The 8,906-nt window shown below is 44.9% G+C and overlaps 1 long non-coding RNA gene across 3 annotated transcripts in view; it reads left to right on the top strand.

The window, feature by feature from the left end:
* The first annotated feature begins 2,859 nt into the window (after positions 1-2,859).
* Positions 2,860-8,906, top strand: part of LOC108449084 — a 6,902-nt gene continuing 855 nt past the window's right edge. The window contains exons 1-4 of one of the 3 annotated variants that reach the window (XR_001865195.1): positions 2,860-3,032; positions 3,161-3,251; positions 3,870-4,083; positions 4,227-7,840. This is a non-coding gene — a long non-coding RNA (uncharacterized LOC108449084). Of the gene's footprint in view, positions 3,033-3,160; positions 3,252-3,869; positions 7,841-8,906 lie in introns of all 3 variants that reach the window. The other 2 variants (XR_001865193.1, XR_001865188.1) reach the window with 2 other exon arrangements.

Below are 8,906 nucleotides of genomic sequence, written 5' to 3'. Positions count from 1 at the left end.
AATATAAATATTTAATATCTTATAATATAAATAAAATTAATAAAATTTTTTTAGTCATGTGATTTTATTTGCTAAATTGCTAGTGACTCCTGCTTAGCCTTTGCTAAGGGGACCAGTCCCTTGCTGAGGCCCCTGCCTCACCAGCCATCAGTCCCACTCTGCCAAAGAGTGGTGCAGATTCATGAGAGGAGTCATCAAGTCTAAAATCACTTCAGATGACAAAGTCGGCTCTTGCTCACACTAAAAATTTTTCCTCTTTAGCATTCTCACATTTGAAGGTCAGCTGCTGCCACCTCTCCCAGCTCTCTTTGTGCTGCAAGGACCATCCTGCCTGGGCCCTGGTCTTCCAACCCAGATTGTGAACTGCGCAGGGTAGCCTTTAGTTTCATGCATCACCAAAAGCCCAGCTTCACACAAGTCAGGCTTAGGGGACTGGTAGGCCAGTGGCTCTGCAACTCTCACAGCTGGGCTTAGAGACTTTAGAAGCTGCAGAGTGATGGACCTCAATAAAGCTCTTGTCTTCTCTGACTCCTCAACCCCTTCATCTTTGCTGATGGAGCTCCCACATGGGTGGGATCTGCCTTGCCAGCACAGTGGGTTTGTCTGGGGGCAGTCGGAACGGGGCTCAGTGCCTCATCATCCCTACAGGATACATCCTTCCTTTTTGTGCCTCCCAGAAACTCAGTATGCTCATGGGTGCTGGGCTGGCTGGAGCCCTGTGTCTCACCCTGTATTATCCTGCATTGCACCACACTACCAGCACAAACCCACAGCAACTGAACTCCCTGCCTGTTTTCCCCCGTTTCAGATGGTGTTACTACCTCTCACAATGGACCACTATGATTCATGAGTGAACATCTCTGACATGCTCTGCAAAGAAAAGGTGCTGCATGCTCTCAGTGCTGTTCATTTCTCAGAACAAAGCTGCCTAAGAGCACAGGACTTGTGCCATGTACAGTAGACATTTCTGGCATAGCTTTTACTGAGGTTAATATAATATTCATAACACTGCTAAAGGACTGCTTGTTGGACAAAAGGATTTTGCTACTGGCATTTATCTATAGAAAAGTTTTTCTGTTTTATGCCCACATACTAGCATATAATTATAGTAATAAAGTCTAGTCCCTTGCTTGAAGTGACTGCTGCCAGTATTATGAAATCATGGCAATGGTTGTAAAAATAAAAGAGGTCATAACCCCTCCACACACACACCCCCACTCTGTAGCTGATATGAAATAGCTTTGGTGGGAAAATGCAGACCTTTAAACTTTCTCTACCAAACTCAATGCATTCTGTATTTAACTTATCCTCTAAAACAGTTTGTGTTATAGGAATTTGAAAACTGCATATAACCATGGAAAAAGTCTGTATTTAATTAGCTACTGAGTTGAGCTCAGTTTAAGCAAAATAACAACCACTTCTTTGTGCTAACTTTTTTTAATCGTATGCGTTATATGCATCAGAATGTCCTTATGCCAAGGCTATTCGAGCATCGACTTCTGCTGCACTGTTCTGGTTTTGGCAAAGAGAAGCATCAGGAAAGGTCTGTATGAAGATGCTTTTTCATGTCTACGAGGGCAAGGACATTTCTTTCTCAGGAAAAGAGGCAGATATTTCAGAATTGCCATGACATCAAGCACAATGCATTACAAGCTCCCAGGTGCCTCATGGTAAAGCAGTGGAGGGAAGATGGAAAAGCTGCTGCCCATATTCTTTGCAGGGATTTCTGTAGCAAATACTCCTTTTTCCCCATTATAAATACAAACATTAGAAAAAAATTTTTAGAGGAGTAATGCACCAGCCATGCAAGAAGGAAAAGCAGAGTGGGCACAGTCTGAGCCCCAGTATGTCACACCAAAACACAGCAAAACATTCTTACATGCAGAACCCGGGATGGAACTAGGTTGTTTCTTGCTGCTGAGCATCTCAGGATGCAAGACTGCATCTAAGTCTTTTTGGTTCCTTTCTTTTTAGAATACTTTCACAGAGACCCTGGTTTCACTAAGTGTTTGAGCCACCCTGGTGAAAGAAGTTGAACTTCCTCAGTTGTTAAGAGTAGATCTCCAAAAATCATGCTCTGCTTGTGAGTCTTACTCCTGACATTACTTTTCACTCAAAAAATTCCAGCTTCAAATTGGGCTCTGTCCAAAAGATGGCAGAATTGAAGGTGTAGTCAGAGAATAAGAAGAGGAATTAAGAGGAATTAGAGATAAATCAAATGAGAACAAGACTGCTGCATTTGACAGCCTCTTCCTGTTCCCTCAGCTCTTCATATTTTGTAGAGTGTCAGAGGCATACAGTGGAGACAGTTGAAAAGTACAATTCCCAGCATGGCCCTGAGGAAGCTGTCTTGTTTTGTTTTCTTAGCTGAGGCCTCTGGAGCCAGTGGGAAAATAAAAACAACAACAAAACTCTCTGTTGTTCACTCTTGTTTACTGGAAGTGGAAAATAAAGAAGAATAAGCAATGTAGAGGGGCAGGAAGGTAGCAATAATAATTTACAGGTTGCCGAGGTGAGAAAAGAAGTTCAGAAAGAGTGATACAGGACATAGGCTTTTGGAGAATGCTAAGAACTATGAAAAATTCAATTGAACGAAAAACCGGAGACTTCTTAAATTTTCCCTCCTGCTCCTTTGACTCATTAAGAAGACAACAATTCTGTGCATTCAGAAAATGAGTGCACACAGGGCACAAACAGGTTAAGCTTAGGGAACAGAGTCAAAAATATGGTGACAGATCCTGCTCTTGTTTATCTGGGGTGAATTTTGAATTGTCCCCTTGGGACAGCTCTGGGTTTGCCTCAGCACGACTGAAAGCAGAATGTGGCCCTTGCACAATATGTCCAGATGTTCCTTTTTTCTATGATGAAAATGTGAGAGTTTCAAAGAGATCTCTCAGACTGACGAAATTCACAGCCTCCACCCTCTCCCCATGTAGCTCTACTTAATTCAGCTGGTTACACCAGAGACTGCAAGACTTTTGGCTCACTGAATAGTTTTTTTCGATGTTTTACACTGCAAACCTACTATACAGGTTTGTTGGTGCCTGAAATTTAGCAAACCAAAGCTATCCTGGTGCTTTTACAAAGACAGCTGGCCCAAGGGAAACCTTTCTGATGCCTGGGACAGCAACGTGTTTTTTGCTTCTTGCCTTGTCCACAGACTGCAGAGACTACCAACAACCTGCCGAAGGGAATACTCCCCTTCTCATCTTGGGCACTATGACAGCCACAGATAAGCAGCAGGCAGAGAGGTAATTGTTCATTATTTACTGCTGAATTGCCTGGTGCAGGTGTGTATCCTTCATTTCAGTTGTCTCTCTCACTCTCTTTGGCTGAATGATCTCATTTTGCACAGATTCCTTGCACTTTGTAAAGAATCCCAGAGATATGGAAAGGATCCATCATTTTACACTCCCATGCCAAATTCTGGCAGTGTCTAAGCAGGTGCTCAGACATGCTGGATATCCAGAAAATCAAGAAAATTGCAAAAGAAGATGGGTAGTTGGTTTGACTCACTGCATTTTGTGGATGTGCTCATGTATATTGCAGGAGCCAAATACTGTCCTAATGAAACAGTGCACAAGATTTGGTGAGAACAAAGGGGAAGGGAGTGGGCAGGGGTGGTAAATGTGTATAATTCTTAGGTGCCTTGTCTTGCTTGGCAGCGCAGGCAGATGCCTTCTCTACTTTCCAGTTAAATGCCAGGCTCTGCCAGGCTCTGCCTGGGGCCAGCTGGACCTGTCCATGACTCAGAACTTGCCCTCTGCAGTGTGGCTGTGCAGGGAGATGGCACATCTGGAATGGCTGTATGATACCCACAAACATCCCTTACCTCCTTGCTCTGACAATATTCCATTGATCTTCTCCAGCAGTTAAGCTGTGGTCTGACACTCCATTTGGAGTTTCGGCTGGGCAGCCAAAAAACTTCTGCTGTTCTTCTGTTGTCTTCAAAAGAAAATGATCTCTGGCTATCTTGTCCCTGATGAATCCAGCTGCAGAAAGGGAGGAGTTACTCAGTCACCACGGCCAAAGAGGCAACTTCCCTACCCTCACTTAAACTACATGACTGCTGGCAAGACACTGGTACAGTACCCTTTGCTCTCTCACCAATTTTAGCCATGCAAACTTCTTCATACCTGATCACCTATTACTATTGCATCTGTAGGGTCTGATCCTATCACATCTGGGGCCCTTTATGGCCCTTAAAATGCCTTTGCATTGTACAGGCAATCCCAGGACTGGTTATACTGCTCCCAGGTTTGATCAAGTGAAGATCAAATGTGTGGAGGGCTGTGCTTATGAGGTTCAGCCCTGCTCCCACAGAAGTTAACACTAATTCCAGTTTTCACAACAGAAGATGTCCTCCACAAACTTGTAACTTCAGCAAGCCAGGGCATTTTTAAAATCAATAATAAAAGATAAAAAATAAAGCATGGCGGTCCATCAGTGAAATAATTTATCTTTCTTCTGTTGCTGAAACAAGAATTCTCTCAGTTTCTCTGGTTGCTTCTTTCCTGGAGCACCACAGTGTCCCCTCCTGCTGCGCAGTATCCCTTTGGTTTACCATGGTGGACCTGGGCTGTAGCATGGTTGCTTTGCTGTCTGCAAGTGGTGCTACGGGAAGGAGTGGGACAGGCAGTGGGCTCCCCAGAAGATTTCCCACTTCTGCCAGGAAAGAGAACCATCACGAGGCCAGTGAGATTAAGCAGAGGGATTTGTGGTCTTGGGTTAGTGTCACGACTCACACCTCATACACATCTCTTGCTCACTGAGAACCTCCTCTCAGCTGATGAATCTGGCCATGGTAAGCTGGACATCAAACTGGGTGCTGGTAATTGGTGTTACTGTATTCTGGGTCTCTGAGTTAACCCCCCACCCTCCCAGGGCAGTGGCACTACAGCAGTGCAAGATGGCCCAGCAAACCTGACACCATCTGAGACTGCTGCTCTGACACTCAACATTTTGGGATAAATTTAACTTACATCAGCAGCTATCTGAGCACACTTCAACTCCAGTCTGTTCTTCCTCTGCAGAACCAAGGTTCTGCAGGGCAAGCACACTTTCTGGTTGTGTGCTTGCACGATGTCCACCAAAACAGGATTGAGTCTACAGATGTTTCCCTAACACACTTGAGAACAGTGACCAAGCGGGTTCCTCGGTGAGCACACAGCACCTGAAATAAATCCTCCATGCCAATGCTAACCCAATTTTTAGCTGCCTAATCGGGGAATAACAGCAGAAAAGCAGAATTGTTTAATACCTTTGCTCAGAGAAATATCCCAACAGCCAGGGAGAAAGAAGTTGCCCTTGGGCACAGACTTTAGATACACAACAGTGAGACACAGGAGTGGGGACAACACATGACATTGCTTTTGGCCAAAACCTATTTCTCAGGGAGATGTTTAGCAAAACAACAACCATCACCACCACAGAGCTCACTGGGTTGTCACAGAAGATGATTATACTGATTAGCCTTGAAGTTAAAATCAGGAAAAAAATAGTTTGGATCGATTCTTGCAAGCAACTGAAAAGAGACTCATACTGCCCTATATGGTAAAAATGCAGCTCACATTCAGTGGGAAAATGTGGATTTTATTTTCTTCAGTTACAGCGGTTAATCCTGTCAGTTCATTTTAATAATGTTTTTTACAAAACCATTCTGATCCAGATGTGCTGTTATTGTGCTCTTTTCAGGGATGCTGGGCATTTAGTCCACGTTTACAACACATTAATGATGCTCACAGAAAAAAAGAAGGGATTCAAAAGCTATGGTCCAATGATTATTTTTAGCATTTTCCAGTATCTTTTTCAAAATGCCTAAATTCACTTTATCTCTACAGGATAAGGCTTGTCTGCATACCAGGTTTGAAAAAAAGATGAAAGATCCTGGCTTGACCTGAGGATGACCTCTCTGTACACAAGCTCCGTTATTGTAGAGGAACTGAAAGCAGCAGTGCTTAGCAAAACCAAACCAAACAAGCCTGAGAAGCAGGCAGAGGGCGGGAGCTGCTGCCCTGCAGAGAGGTGAAGCTCAGAGCACCAGCCCCTGCCCCTGTGCTCTGCCTGTGCCTGAGTGCCCGGCAGCCAAACCTCAGTGCGGACCTCGGGGGACCTGTGTCAGCAGTGAACCCCAACAAGTCAGGTTCCTTCCCAGCCCTGGAAAGACTTGTGTCTAAAAGCAGATCCGAAAAACTGTGGTATTTTCTCACTTCTGCTGCTCTGAAGAAAAGTGTGGGGGGGTTTTAGGTTTTGGTTTTGGTTTGGTTTCTTTGTTTGTTTGTTTGGGGGGTTTGGGGTTGGGTTTTTTTTTTTTAGTTGAAGTTGCTGTAAGCCTCCTTGATTTCATCATCCTGCGCAGGGCATGTTCAAAGCAGGCTGCAACTGCTCAGAGATTGCTGAGGAATTTGGACTTGCAGTTACTTGCAGGAATTTAGATAATTACTCATCCTTTACATCTGAGACATTTTTATACCCATGCAGCTCCTAATTACATAAGGAGCATCAAATTTGTGATACCCAGTAGATGTTTTTTAGTGAGAACTGCTATATGATATGAGGATTTTTCACACAGACATACAAATATACTTCTGTCTTCCTGGCATCCTTCCCATATACGAACCTTTGGTGCTTTGACTTTGCTGGGAGAAGCTGCTGACCATGCTCCTGCTCTGCAGATCTCTGCTGTGCTCTGCACATCTCTGCTGCTTAGCAGAACAAATTGGGAAGTGATATTTCCCTCAAGAGAATTTTTTCCTTCAACTGAAAAACAAACCACTTTTTAAAGAACTGCTTTGTCAAAAACTGGTCATGTTTTTTTCTGGAAAAAGCAAAAAAGCAGGTCTCTCTGTAAGAGCCTAGAGATGGGGGAGTCACAGTGTATGGTAGGTGCTCTGTGGTAAGGGCAGCTTCAGGGTTGAATGTGAGATGAGATTCTTCTCCATTTTCTGGTGCCGTGAGCCTGCTGGTAAGGCTGGACCATGTTCTCTAGGATACAAGGGTTTGGCAAACATTTCACAGCGCTGTCCCACCCTGAACTACTAATCCTGGGGTTGGCTGCCCAGAGGAGCTGAGAGACCCTCTGCACCCCAGTGAGAGGCCCAAGAGAGCATTCTGCTCCAGGGCACCCCAGGGCCACCCTTGCCCATAGGCATACAAGTAGGCAGGCAGTATCCCTGATTTTTGTGCAGTTGTTCACAAGTGATGTGGTCAGGATCAGGCCAGAGAAGTCTCGTTCTTACAGCTGGCTGTATAAAGGTCCCTGTGTCAACACCAGGTTTCTTTACAACATTCAGTGCTTCCTTTCCCAGTTCTGGCGGATCCTTGGCCTCCCAAGGTACGGGGAGATTATAGATGAAGAAGCTGAAAGGAACAACATGATCCTCTCCCAAGAGGTACCTTACTAAAGCAGCAACTCAGCTTGTGCTCTGTAGGAGTGGGGTGGTCTTGCTGTGTCAGAAACAGTGCAGCCACCCAAGCCACTGAGTTATTAACATGCTGCATCAATTAATGTGCTTCCTGAATGAACTGTATTTTACTTTTATCAGCCATCTGTTTTTCAGACTTGACATTGATGGTTTCGGTTTTGCTGCTAAAATGCACCTTGCACTCTCGAAAATATTTCCTGTTCGGGTTCCTGCCCAAGTGACTTACAGAAACTGCAAGAGATCAGACAGCAATGGAAACTGTGACCACGTCCTCCTGCAGCTGCTCAGCAGCAGAAAAGCAGACGCAGCTGGCTACTGAGTGGCGGTACACATGGCAAAACCATTGCCTGCCAACCCCTCTGCTGAGAGCAAGCTTGACAAGAGCCTACATGGAGGAGGGAGTGAGACCAGTCTCTGTGAGTCTGACAGACCGATCTCTCCTGTCCTCAGGATCTCTGTGAGCAGACCCCCCTCCCGCACCCAGCAGCAGGGCCAGCGGGAGTGCATCTGCCAGGATGTGTGTGTGATGTCCTCTAGCACCTTGGCCCCGGAATATCCCCTTGCTGCGCCCTGACCTAGCAGCACACTCCCTGGGGCCATCCTGACCCAGGACACAGTGCTCGGCCCTGGCCCCGTGCCCTCCTCTGCTTCCTGGCTTCCCGTGAGCAAACCCAGCTTCTCCCAAGGCAGGGGCTGCAGGAAGCAATGGGGTGTCCTGCAGGAGGAAGGCATCTGGGTAAATGCAGGCGGACGACTGTTGAAAGCACAGGGACATTTTACTTCACCTAAATAAATAAAGGAAGATGATTTAGCAGTTGCAGGCAGTTTCACACTTCAAATTGTCGTGCAATGAGGCTGTCCCATCACGTCCGGGCTCTGTGTAAACTGTGGGTGATTTCACACTTAATATCACTTATATTTATTTCTTGCTAATATTTATATCATGCATAAATTTTCATAAATGAGTACAGAACCCACAGGGTTGCTCATAAGGCACTACTTGCAAACCAGGGAAGAGCAAATCTAAGAAGTCAGTGCAGTTGGCATAAGGGCCACTGGTGAACATGTTGTGAACCAAAAACCATCAGAAATGTTCATCATGGGACTGAGGCATATGTAGGTACACTGCTACAATACCAGTGGGAGCAAACTTACTCAGACCAACATTTCAGCAGTTTATTAAGGCTGAGTGAATAATTTGGAAATAACCATCAATAATTTAACCAGCTATTTCCTGAAACACTAGAGAATTTAAATTATCGAACAAACATTGTTTGACTAATTTATAGCTGGATCTGTATTGTGAAAAATTAATATTCAAACAACTTGAATGACAAATTATGGATATTATTTGACCAAGCTAAACAGAACACAGATGTATCACTCATTTCTTAGACGTATTAATGCCCAGTGCCAAAGCTCTTCTGTTGTGGGCATGCTCCTGTCAAACACACATACCTGCCTTGTACACCCTAGTAGGTG

This window comes from Corvus brachyrhynchos, unplaced genomic scaffold, assembly GCF_000691975.1.
Source record: "Corvus brachyrhynchos isolate BGI_N302 unplaced genomic scaffold, ASM69197v1 scaffold310, whole genome shotgun sequence".
Taxonomy (NCBI): Eukaryota; Metazoa; Chordata; class Aves; order Passeriformes; family Corvidae; genus Corvus; species Corvus brachyrhynchos.
The sequence above is the reverse complement of the archived record's forward strand: the minus strand, read 5'-3'. Positions and strand labels throughout refer to the sequence as shown.